Below are 13,400 nucleotides of genomic sequence, written 5' to 3'. Positions count from 1 at the left end.
CTGTTATCGCGCCTTCTGGATACTTGATAGTGTGCAAAAAAAAAAGGACATGGCGCGCTTTCAAAATCATATGCACTGTGGGCTTTCCCAGGGCAGGGTGCAACCATTTGTGAGTCGCGATGTGCCCGTTTTTGGCCAGCATCTCTTTGTCGTAGGTCGAGCATGCTCTATCTAAATCGAATATCTTTTTCTGCAATCGAACTCCTTAAGTAAATGTCAAGGAGTTCACTAAAACTAAGCAGATAATCTAAACCCTTAACTATAGTAGTTAGTGTTCACTCTAAAAGTTACTGTCTTTAAATGAACTTCAATGTTCTAACAAAAAAAGGCTTCTGGGTCATCAGAAGTGTAGAATGCAGTGTTGTTTAGAATTACTGCGGCATAGGTATGTGCATACTGAAAGAGCTGCATTGAGTAAAAACTGACATGTATTAAATTGGCCATATCTAGGTTGTCTAACTGTCAAATTTACTGGTTTTGTAATCTCGCCTAATATAAACACTTAGTGCTCCGGAACACTGTGCCCATTCCATTCTAACTTTATTCCGGAATCTCAGGCTCCCACTCCATTCGCATTCAATCTGCCAGACTAATTCGATTCGCACTCCATTCCGAGTGCTTGAAAATGTGCAATGATTCTGGAATGGCAGCAACTCTGGTACTTACTGCCACGAACTAGGCCTGATGTTCGCGCATGCCAAACGTAATGTACGACAACGTACATTATTTTCCATTATAGCAACAAGACTGCAGCCTGACAGTCGAGAGTGCCCTAGTGAAGCTAAGTTCATACGACGGACGGATCACCGATTCAGTCAGCCGACAGGTCGTGGCTGAGGTGCAACGAATCGCAGCTGCGCAATTCAGTAGCACTGAGCCACGCAATAGCCGTTTGCGGAATTCGTTACATTGTGTATATTCTCCTGAAAGAGCGCAAACGCTCATCCACGCCAGGTGGCCACATATATAATGCAGTCCACATGACAGTCCTTTGACGTGAAAGACCTTTAAAATTGGTCAAAGGGACTCGCTTGCTAAATTCCCATGTAATGAAAACATGTTATAGCATTATCGCTTATATCTTGGCAGCTGTACAACCCATGCACCTTACTTTGGTATCGCAAGGTAGAGGATCGATGGAATCCATTACTAGAACACGGTCGCTCGATGAAACGCACGAGGTGCAGCCTGCCACGTCGCGCGATGAAGTATCGGCGGAGCTGTGAAGCGAAAGTTGACATTTGCCACCGCTTTTTTAGGGGTGGCGCTACTGCTGCAGGACTGCTGCGCTACTGCTGGAGACATAGGATGCATGATAGGCTAAAGGTAATGAACATAGATGAATATGGCTCCAGAAGTCTAGGTAGTGATAACCAACGTATTAAGGTGAGTTTTAGAAGAGAAATGAAAGTAGGTACGAGGCAAGATGAACAACCAGGTGGGATATTTTACTCGGAAAAGCAGCTGGAAATAGCAACCCAACAAATTGAGGAAGTAATTTCAGAGGATACTAAAACAGAATTGACATATGCAAATTTAGCAGGGCTATTTGAGGTAGAGCTTGCTAAGGTACGAGTCAGACCCAAAGGGAACAGAAGACATAAACCAAAGAGCTGGGGGGATGAGGAGGTTAAGAAGGCCATAGAGAAATGTCAGGAAGCATCCAGGGAACACAGATATTCAAAGCAGAGGGGTGAACCAGACGCTGATGTAGACAGAAAATGGAAAAACTTCTTAAACTGTAGAAGGGAAGCATCCCATTTGATCAATAAGAACATTAGAAGAAAGCGGACCCAATGGTTGTCAGAAGTAAAAAAGGATAGAAAAGCAGCGAAGAAATTTTGGAAACATCTCAACTCCTTGAGTAATAAGACTAGCCTAGAGCAGAGGTTTATAGTAACAGCTCAGGGTGTTCGGCTAGAAGGAGATGAGGCAATGGAACATATAAGAACAATGATGACAGAAAAATTTAAAGAAAGAAACGTAGCATGTGCTCAATCAGGTGTGGATAGACTGGTTAGTGCAGTGGCTCCACTTGAACAAAGCGAGTGGGAAAGGGCAGAGAAGAGGGTTCCTAGTAGCACGTCGACAGGTCCTGATGGCATCCCAATTATGTTGATAAAGACATTGTGCCCAAAATCTAGGAAAGCATTAAGAGAGGCAGTGAGCAAAATGATAATGGACGGTAAAGCCTCCAACGGGTTGAGACTGAGCAAGATATGTAAGGGAAAGGGGAACAAAGCTGACATAAACAACTACCGTCCCATAACAGCAACATCAATGGTTTACAGGGTGGTGATGCAGATTATAAAGGACAGACTGCAGGCATGGGTGGAGGGCGAGGAGGTGCTGGGGGAACTACAAAATGGGTTCTGGAAACAAAAGGTTAGAAGATAATTTGTTCTCATTGACGCAGTGTATTGAAATAGCAGAAAAGGAACACAGGCCCCTATGGCTCGCATTTCTGGATATCAAGGGAGCCTATGACAGTGTAATCCAAAAGAATTTGTGGGACATACTGGGCACTCTAGATGTGGAAGATGGAGTAAGTAATTTTTTAAAAGATTTCTATAAAAGTAACAAGGTGCTTATAAAATGGGAAAACAAGGTATCTGAGCCTATAGAGATACAGCAGGGGCTTAGGCAGGGGTGCCCTCGGTCACCTTTGTTGTTCATGCTGTATTTACAAGGACAGACAGACAGACATTGAACTTTATTATATTTATAAGGATTAGAGACTTGGCTTCAACCTTTCCTTTTTCAAGCAAGGAGAATGGATTAAACAGTAATTACCAGGACTGATGTACGCGGATGACATTGTACTTATGGCTGACAGCAAGGAAGACTTGCAGGGATTAATGTACATCTGTGGTAAAGAGGGAGATAGCTTAGGTTTGAAGTTTAGTAAAGAAATGTCGGCAGTCAGGATTTTTAAGGATAATCAGGGCAGCGAGCATAGGATGCAGGAGGTTGTTACACTGGAGGTAGTGGGTAAGTACAAATATCTTGGAGTGTGGATATACAATGAGGCTGAGTACCTAACGGAACATGAAAAATATATAACGACTAAAGGTAGCAGGAATGCAGCTGTGATTAAAAATAGTACACTGTGGAATTACAATAGGTACGAAGTGGTGAGAGGGATTTGGAAAGGGGTGATGGCCCCTAGTTTGACTTTCGGCAATGTGGTCTTGTGCGTGAGATCAGAGGTTCGAGCAAGGTTGGAAATTAAGCAGCGAGGGGTAGGTAGGCTTGCTTTGGGATCACAAGGAAATACACCAAATCAGGGGGTACAGGGTGGCACGCAATGGACGTCATTCGAGGGCAGGGAAGCTAGCAGCAAGATAGAATTTGAGGAGCGATTGAGAGAAATGGCGGAAAAGCGGTGGGCAAGGAGAGTTTTCAGTTATTTGTACATGAGGAATGTTGACACAAAATGGAGGAAGCGGACCAGAAAATTGTCAATCAAATATTTGGACTGCTGGAGGGGTGCAAACCAGGAAACAGCGGTTAAGAAAAAGGTTAAAGAAACACAGAGGGGTCTATGGAAAACAGGGATGCAGACGAAATCAGCACTGGGAACATACAGAACTTTCAAGCAAGAAATTGCCAAAGAAAATATTTATGATAGTTCTAGGGGAAGCTCTTTGTTGTTTGAAGCCAGGACAGGAGTATTGCGGACTAAGATGTACCGAGTCAAGTACCAAGGTATAAACACGTTGTGCGGTGCATGTGGAGAGGAAGAGGAAACAGCTGAACACCTCATACTTTTATGTAAAAAGGCTTAACCCTACAGTGCAAAGTAATGGGGCTGATTTTTTCAAAGCATTGGTGTTTAGGGACAGTGGAGGCAAAATAGACTTTAAGCGGGTAGAAATAACCAAACGGAGGTTATCTGATTGGTGGCGAAAATCAAGGCAGGGGTGAAATTTCACCCACCACAAAGTACAAAATATGTTAGTAGTCACGGCTAGGTGGCGTATGCCACTGCCCGATTTAAAGGGTTCAGCCTCATCAATCCATCCATCCATCCATGCTCTCCCTCCGGGAAGGCGCCGCGGGAGAGATTTCACGTCTTGCTTGCACGCCTTTTGTCCGCACACGTGGTAGTATAAATGTGTCGAGGTCCTTGGTCATGTTGCATGTGGCACTATCCCGCGCAACTATTGCATGCCGCTGTGTGTTAATTACTAAGAAAGAACCATTAATCCGGTACCCCGAGTTTCCGAGCGACGTAGAACGCCGTAAAGCATGACTGAAAAACATTTCGCGACAGGGACAAGTGGCAAAGGAAGCATTTGGGAGCCGAGGGACACGTTTTTAATTGGTTTGTTCGCTTCACTTCACCGACGGCCACACCGAGGAACTGTGTAAGGTGTTTCTAAGCAAATTGTTACAGCCGCTACTGGCGAACTGGACCAGGGACCTGAATGTCCAACTGTGGAATGGTTAAAACGCACCTACAACCCTCCGTCACAGAAGGTAGTACGATTTTAAAGCTGTTGAACGAGGCACTTTTCAGTGGCTTCACATCGTGTAAATAAAGAAAATAACAATTGCCACAGCCTCCCTCAACCTTTTTTTCTTTTCACCATCGCAATTGCTCTATTCACGCTTAACAACTTTTTTTCACTGCATCGTGTTCACATAAATATGCCACACGCCGGCAATGTGGCTGAATGTACGATCCATTATAAACTGCTACCTAGCCCATTTTTCTAGAAAGGTGAAACTAAAGAAATCTAGCATAAATAGTTATACAAACCTATGTCATTATGCACGCATTTGTAAGAACTTTCATTTACCGTTTTGTTTTTATTGCGATAGCAATTTTATGGACACTTCAACCGGATTTCTGCCGTCGTTGTCGCCGTCGCCGTCAGGTTCCCTATAGATAAAATCTTCGCCGCGCGCCGTATGCCCGAGCAGAAGCGTGCGGGGACGCGCGCTATCACGGAGAGCGAACGCACTCAATCTCCCACGCGCAAGCAAGGAAGCGGGAAGCCAGCGCCGGAGGGAGCTGGGGGGGGGGGGGGGGGCGCACTTCTACTCTGCCAGCAACCGCGCTCGTCGCTCGCTCGCACTGTCGCTTATCTCCACACGGCTCTGACCTTTAGGCGCCGTGCATTCGCCGCTCAGTTTCCGTTGAAGCGATAGACCGCACGTACCTTCGCCCGCTGCTTGCTGCCAGCGTTTTGACAGTCGTTGTCTGCAGTCATTCAGTGTGATCTATTCATGTTTGTTTGTGCGTGCTCACACCACGCTTGTTCATTCAGTTAGTAATAGTCGGGCCACATTTTCCAACGGACGCTACACATGCAATGCTGCCCGAATCGGCAGTGCAGCGCTACAGGTGTGTCCCTTCGCACGCGCTGCCCACGGGAAGCGCTTCTCATGAACACCACCGTTTCACAGGCGCCTTCTCGTGGTCATCGAGTCTCTCTTCATGTCGGTCTACTTACGGCGCAGCACACCTGCTTACTTAATCAGCTCATGTTTACTACAATTCATATTGCTACCAAAGCCGTTCACCTTACTTCGTATGGCAGTAGCGCACCCAGGATCTCTGCCAGGGGGGGGGGGGGGGGTTGACAGTTTGCCGATACCATCTAAACAGCACTAATTTCAATTTCTTCACGGGAAATTGTCAAAAAATGCGCTTCTTGCGCCAGTTTGCGAGTGTGCAGACGACTGCGCGTCTTACATCTTAGTTGCAGTACTCAAAGGCACAAGGAAAGAAAAGAGGTTAAACAAAATGGGGGGTTAACTCGGCCTCAGGGGAGGGTTACAACCCCCAAATCCCCCCCCCGTCGGTGCGCCACTGTCGTATGGCATTGCTGTGTTGCTATCGCATTCATTGCTTCGCCCTTAGGGCGAAACTGTGACATTTTTTTGTTTAACCAGCAAACAAGAACGTCAAGCGAGGCAATAAGCACATTCACAAAAGCGCCCACTATATCAGCAGTACTGCCTCTCGATAAAGAACTTGCTAGTTCTCTTTAACGATGGCCATAAGGCTCGAAACCAGCGGCAGAAGTGCGCCGTCCTGGCCTATGTGAGTCTATTAGCAGCCCAATACCGACTCCAGGGTATATTGATATCCTTGCAGGCAGCGTTGATATTTTACTTTATATTTTGGGAACAAAAAGCACAACTCTCGCGTCAATAAATGTAAACACGAAGCGCGGCCGCTGCGCGAAGCTTGTGGACGACGCCAAAGAAACGCTCCCACCCGCGCGCCTGTCCCGGAGCAGTGGCGCCGCTGCGGGGGCGTGGAGAACTAGGCGCCTCACACTCCTCACACCGGTTTCGGGCGACGTTGTAGGCCGCACCTCGTGCGTTTCATCGAGCGGCCGTGACTAGATCATACATGTGTAGAATGTGCAGATGGCGCTGTCGTCGGACGTGATGCGGAATCAAGGAGGTATCTCTGGCCTCCTTGAAGCCCTTAGATTCAGCGATAGCAGAAGGAAAGTAAAAATGCCCACAATAGAGATTAGTAAGAGGCGATTGGAAGATCGGTGGAATAAACGTAGGAATACAACAAACAACGTACAAAAACAAAGTTGCCGATAGGGGTTCAGAAAGTTCGGTGATGAAAATTCTACGTTTTTTAATGACAGTTTGGACATTAGGCAACGTAACGAGCTTGGTGGCGCAACCCACCGCCTCGGGGCGTACCAAAGGGGACGTTCCGAGCAACCATCCATCCATCCATGCATTCGCAGATAAATGTAGCCTCTCGCTCGGCGTTCAGAAAGGCGTTGCTCAACAGTACGTTTGCCTATCGGAGCAGGAATGGTCGAGTTTAAGAGAGCTTACTATGCCATGTACACTTAATTAAACCCATACTGGTACCCATCAAGAATTGTAGGGCCTAGGAGTGTGTAATTTGTTGGAGAAATTGCAGGCTGTGAAATTGTTGCAGGCTATGGCGCCCCGGCGTTCAACACGTATGGTCAAGGAATGGTGTGAAGATACTCGGGCAGCAAGACAAAGATACATCTAAACCATTTGACCAGGGCGGTACGTGTCTGTCTTCATAAGGAGCGCAAGCGCAGGAGCCCCTGCCGTCTACGAATGCAGAGGGCTCGAGCGGTGCACGGCAGTCTCGGGCGCCACCAGTAGGGGAGGGAGTAGGCATTTTTTAAACCCCATGTACCACCCTTACCGAAGCACATGCATCCGCAAGTACACCAAGAAAGAAGAATCGCGAGAGCCACGGCCCTCACAAAGGGTCACGCCAACGATCCGCGCGCGTACTACGTGGACGTGGCGAAGTATCCCCACCGGCCAAACACGTACGCAGCAGCAGTCATCGCTGCAGACACCGGAGTACTCACACGTCGGGAAGCATACGGTGCAAGTCGCCCACGCAAGCCGAGGAGTTTGCAATCGCACTGGCACTAGCGATCCCGGATTGCCGCACGGTCCTCAGCGACTCGAAGCCGGCAGTAGTCAACTTTGCTACAAACAACGTCCATGGAACCACTGCAAGAGTATGTTCAACGATAGCAAGACCGGAAACCAACGTTACCGTCAAGTGGTTCCCTGCGCACGCCGGGGAGCTGGACGCGGGCCCGAACCGCAACGAGGAGGCAGATACGGAGGCACACGCGCTAACTAGCCGCGGTTCTCCGTCAACGCATTCCTCGGAGCTGCAACGACCCGATGCCGAAGACGAAGAGTATTCCATCACAACCTACGGCGACGTTCTGCAGTGGTACAGAACGAGCAGACGCCTCTACCCACCGCCTCACCGAGACCTACAACGCAGCGAAGCAGCCACACTACGGCAGTTGCAAGTACAAGCCATATGGACCTCCGTCTGGGCAAAGCACGTTTGCCCGGAGTTATACACCACGGATATATGCCAACACTGCAAGAAGGCGCGCGCCACTCAGAGACACTGGGATTGTGCGCCACCGCCGGGTAACCAAGAAGAAGCGATGCCAACTGCCATCAGCAGCAAGATCATCAGCCGAGAGCCAGGCAACCAAAGAGACGTGGTCCAGCACGTGCTTAGCATCCTGGAACGCCAGCGGCCGAAAGCGGCGCCCCCACGGGTTTGACGCGAGTAGGTTGCTGCTCCGGGACGTTCGAGCACGCTAGTGTCTCGCCTTAATTCCCCTACCCCTTCCCCCCTTTATGCCGGATCGTCAATAAAGTTGTCTCACTCACTCACTCACGCACTCACTCACTAAACCCCATGTAGTACCCAAACAGTCCCTGCAAAACAAAAGGACTTACTGTGAATATGAAGCGAGCATAATTGCAAGATTACACAGTAAAGGTGCTCACAAGCTGAAACACTTTTAGGCATGCAAGCTTTGTAATGCGTGATTAAATGTAACTTGTGCATTTGGTTACGTCATTTCGGCACCCCAGTGGCCATATGTCATGTGTAGCACGCGCAAGACGTTTCACGTATCCCACTGCGCCTGCGTCCCATATGCAGTCTACACATTTTGTTGCAAAATGTAAAACAATGTGGAATTCGACAGAGAGCTATGGTTGGGCCCGTTTGGCGACCCCCGAGGCAGCAGTATAGCACTCGTCGATCAACACTGTGTGTTGCTCTGGCACCATGTATTCGATGGAATGGAATCGACACACTTTCCCGCCATGGTGTCATTTAATTCTGTAGACTGTTCCGACGTTGGCTCCTGAGCCTTAGTGCTTGGCATCCAACGTTACGACGTGGTAGGTGACCGGTCCATGGGCGCCGGCATGCCAGGCGACCGGGCAAGGATCAACGTAGCTTTGCAAAAAAGGTCGCAGTTTCGCCCGAAAGGCGTGGTGCTGCTTGCGATAGCAAATTATTAGACAGGTATGCGCAGTAAGATTAGTAGTTTTATCAGCTGCTGTAAACTGCTGTAAACAGTGGCTTAATTACTGAATTACCAAGCCCGGTGTCACGCGCGTGCAGGCGAAGATGAACACGTCTCACTCGATGCCCGCGGACACTCGCTGTCAGAATACTGGCGTGATGAAGAGCGGCAGCAGTGGCGAGCGAGAGTGCTGCCTCTCGCTTCAACGCAAACTAGGCGCACAAGAACACGCTAGAAGAACGACGTGACTGTATCTCCGTCGGTATGGTTGATAAGTTCGGCTTCGTTAGACGCTCCCCGTGTCTCCTGACCGAGGCACGATTGTTGTTGTAAAACTCTATTTGGCTCTATTTACAGTGGTGTTGCCCGGCTGCCCGCCGGGATCTTCAGTCTTGATGTTTCTGCTCCCAGCTGGGCTCAGTAGGGTCGGTTCCCTTAGTCACAGGCGACAGGTGATGCCGCGATTCTTTCTGTTGCGTTCATAACACATTACCGCCCGCGAGAAACGGACAAGATGGTTGGTGATAACAGTGGCGTCTCGTCTTCATCTAAACCTTTTCCGGAGTCTCATCGTCCTTGCAAAGTTCTTCCGCTGGCGGTGGCCGAATAGATGCAGCTAGTACCTGCTCTCTTCGTAGCTTTCCGTGTCTGCAACAGCCTGGTACGCTGGCTGCGGCAGCGAAGGCAGTTGCTACTGGCCTGCCACGAGGCTGGATATGAAGCTGGATATTGTGCGTGAGCAACTGGAGGAGGCGCAGGAGGAGGTTGCTTCCTTTTTTCTTCTTGGTGTCGTCGTTCTTGTTCTCGCTGTAGGCGCGAAAGCGTCCGCTAGTATAGATCGGTGTGCCGGTCCGCGGATGCACCGTGACAGTACCGATTGAGTTACACACTTTTGGTCTTCATTGGATGAAGTTCTCAAATTTGTATTCGTCACGCATATCTGGCGGTGCCGTACTTAGATGTGTAGTTGGCGTGGAATAGAACTGCCGGTCGATGAAGCTGAGCTTGGTCGAAGACGTCGGTGCAGTAGCATCCGGATTGTAACGTCCTCGATACAATAGGGCTCGCGCTAGGATGACCTGTACCCGGATGGCCGCACGTAGTGGTATTTCGAAATGACAAAGCAGTAATTCTTGCGACAGTTTTTGTGGTTAGCTTGTGACTTGTTTGTTGTTGAAGGAGGTCTTAGAAGGCCTTGACGCTGTCTGTACGCTGATCTCGGGGCTACGGTTTTGAGTGCTGTTTTGTCGGTGGTATTATGTCTCCTCGCTGTGGTGGCGGTGGTGAGAGGGGCAAGAGTGGCGACAATTTTGACGGTATCCGCCGTAGTAGCTTAGTGGCTATAGGGTTGGGCTACTAAGCACGAGGTCGCGGGATCAAATCCCGCCCATGGCGGCCGCATTTCGATGGGGGCGAAATGCGAAGACACCTGTGTACTTATACTTTAGGTGCATGTTAAAGAAACTCAGGTGGTCCAAGTTTTTCCAGAGTCCCCCACTACGGCGTGCCTCGTAATCTGATCGTGGTTTTGGCACGTAGAACCCCATAATTAAATTTTTTATTTTGACGGTTGTGGGTGTCTAGCCAGCGGTTAGTCTTGCTGTTTTGTATTTGATCTTGATCGAGGCTCAACGGCTTGTGCGTTTCGTTTTCGCGTAGCTTTTAGGGCAGCGTTTAGTTTTCGGGAAACTCGAACTGGTCCTTGGTTCTGGTAATGATCTGGGGCCACGTGTAGGTGATCACCTTGTCGTTCTCGAAGATCTGACGCTGTACAGTCGCTTCTGTTTGGAACTTCGGTAGGAGGACCAGTTGACTTGGTGCTCGGGTGGTTGCTGTGTTCTCCAGATTATCTCACTAATCGGGCTCGCCGCTTGGATGTCCTACCCGATTAAATAGCTAGCGGCAGTCGGTTGGGGCTTCAAGAGTTGCGCGAGTATAAAGACAGAAACTAACCCGGCTGGCGGTATGGCGGATCTTCTCGTGGTATTCTACGGCTTCGGTGAATTTCGCTGCGTATTCGTCGTCGTCGATCATGAAATTTTAGATTTTGGCATTGATTTCAGTAGACAGCGGTCCTTGTCATCGAGCTCGTCTAAGAGCTCTAGCAAATCGGTAGGCCTTGGTTCGGTTTCTTGCAAGGCGTCGATAGAAGCGGCAATGATTCGGGTAGCCGCGCTTCGAATGATGTCGCGCTGAACCACCCGATGACCTCCAAGAGGTCATCGGGTGGTTCAGCGTGACATCATTTCGATCGGGTGGTGCCGATGACCTCTTGGAGGTCATCGGCTGTGACCCACCGCAGATGACCTCCAAGATAAGATGCGCGTGGCCGCGCCATGTGCAGCCGCGGCCCGAGTAGAAGCGGAGACACACGCTACCCTGCACCTGTCTGCCGTAGGCGCAGACTACAGGGATGCTCCGGGGCTCGAGCCCCCTCCCGAGTTTTCCCGGGGGCCCCCCTCTCCGGCGATCCGTAGCTTACCCCCCCCCGCCCCTAAAGTGTCATTACCGGGTTCTGTTACCCACATAATTTGAGGATTCTTTTGCGTTGCCGCTACCTTTTCACTTTTGTTGTGGCTAAAAGCTTATGGCATCACTGTTGGCGCGGACGTGCACGGTTTTTCATTTATAGTTTCGCTTTATTTCCGCAAATCCTGACAATTGGAGGACACGCGCATTGGAAGCACCAGCGGCGGCTACCTCATCCGCGTTTTCTCACTTCAACATTTTTTTTAAATTTCCGCTGAGAACACGATGCACAGACATACTATATTTAAATATATATATATACACAGGACAAAGTTTATTATATTTTTTAAAGAGGAGGAGGTAGCCAACTAAATGGTTAGCCTATGCCTTGAGAATGAATATGTTGATGTAAATTCACCTCACTTCAAATTACTTTCCGTGCTTTTTTGACCCTGAAAAAAAAAAAAAACCCTGCAGACTTCAGTGACTCCTTCGGCAGAGTCTTCTATCAACGGCGTGTGAAAAGCACGTGAGTGATATGTGTCTCAATATTGATTTTCTTTCCGGTAGGCATTGCTAACGACTGGCGACAAAAAAAAAAAAACTCTTCTAATTATTTACAACTTTTACGCATTAGGAATGGAAACATCGCCTTGCATGCAGAGGTCTTGCATGCAGAGGTCTCAGCAAATACTTTCAAAAAATTTTTAAAGGTTGCCTGAGGCAGAAAGCACAATTCTATAGTACATGAGCTGGTCTACTCGAAGAGGCGGACATTACTTGCAGAAAAAGTTTAAATGCATAGTCGACTAAGTAACAAAAATTCACCAATTAGGTTTTTAACATATTAGGGAGTTTTAGAATAGGGGCCCAAAACAAATAGCATCGAAGCCACTGCGCAAGCGCGAGACGCAAACTGCGTTTGTGTTTCGCGTCGGGCACGCTATTTCACTGATTTAGCGCGAGCCCCAAAAGCTGCCCCAAAAGCTTTGCGTCAGCACACATGGCGGCACTCATCGAAGCGACGGCTCTCGCCGAGCGCCAAACTGGGCTCGATTCGTGAGCAACGCGCGAGGCTCGTAAGCTAGAAGTGTCTGCAGTTATCGCTTTTAGGGCGAATCTCCTTAGGGTGTGGGTCGTTCCCTCCTTTGTAGTAGTAGTAGTAGTAGTAGTAGTAGTAGTAGTTGAAGTATGTAGCCACCTCTAGTTTATGAATTGCTCAATAGATGGCGTTGTGTGTCCTTAGCCACCTGTAGTTTTATGAAGTGTTCACTAGATGGCGTTCCGGTTCCATTTCCGGTTCCGGTTCCACTTTGCGCGCGTTCGGTGCGAACGCGGGCAAAACGCCGACGGCGTCGACAACAGTTCTGCGCGTTGCTGGTGCTGCTGCATGTCCAAGTTTATACAGCTGATAAAACTACCTTGAGTCGATACCATGGCTGCTTCGCATACTACTCAGAGTTCCCCTACGGGAAGATGGTGTAATTTTCTCTCTCGTTCCCGACGCGCGCTCTCTTTATCTCTCGTCCGTAGCTGTGGTTTACCCGAATGATCCCCCGGTGCTTCGCCCACTCATCATCCTTCACTTCGTGGATATGCTGTGTTTTTTTCTCAACGTGTGTAATGAAGATTGATTCATTGGACGCCGCTGATTCCGAATTCGATTGTTGATTTCATGGCTCGTAGGCCTAACATGGGTTAGCTTGGCTAGTAAAGGCGCGTAAAGTTGGCTACTCAAAATTAAGCGCTACAAATCGCTTGCTGCTGATAGAATAAGCTCTAAATTGTTATTAAACGCAAAAAACATGAAAGTAAAAATTATTCTTCTTATCATAAAATGCTATAGTTTGTTTCAATATTTATAATAGTTCTTCTTTGACACCGTAGTGGTGCTGCAAGCGCAAGACGCTATTCGCAAACGCAAAGCCCTATTCTAAAACTCTCCACTCCTGCATGCCCCAACGCCAACACCCGCAAAGCTCTTTGGGGGCCCAATCTTTTGGGACCCCTATTCTAAAACTCTCCATTAACTTATGGCCCATGTGGCAATTTATAAATTCTAGCCGTGGAGTTCGCAAGGCGGATACACTAAGAAATAAT

This window comes from Dermacentor silvarum, chromosome 10 (assembly GCF_013339745.2).
Source record: "Dermacentor silvarum isolate Dsil-2018 chromosome 10, BIME_Dsil_1.4, whole genome shotgun sequence".
NCBI classification, from domain to species: Eukaryota; Metazoa; Arthropoda; class Arachnida; order Ixodida; family Ixodidae; genus Dermacentor; species Dermacentor silvarum.
This window is presented reverse-complemented; position numbering follows the sequence as displayed.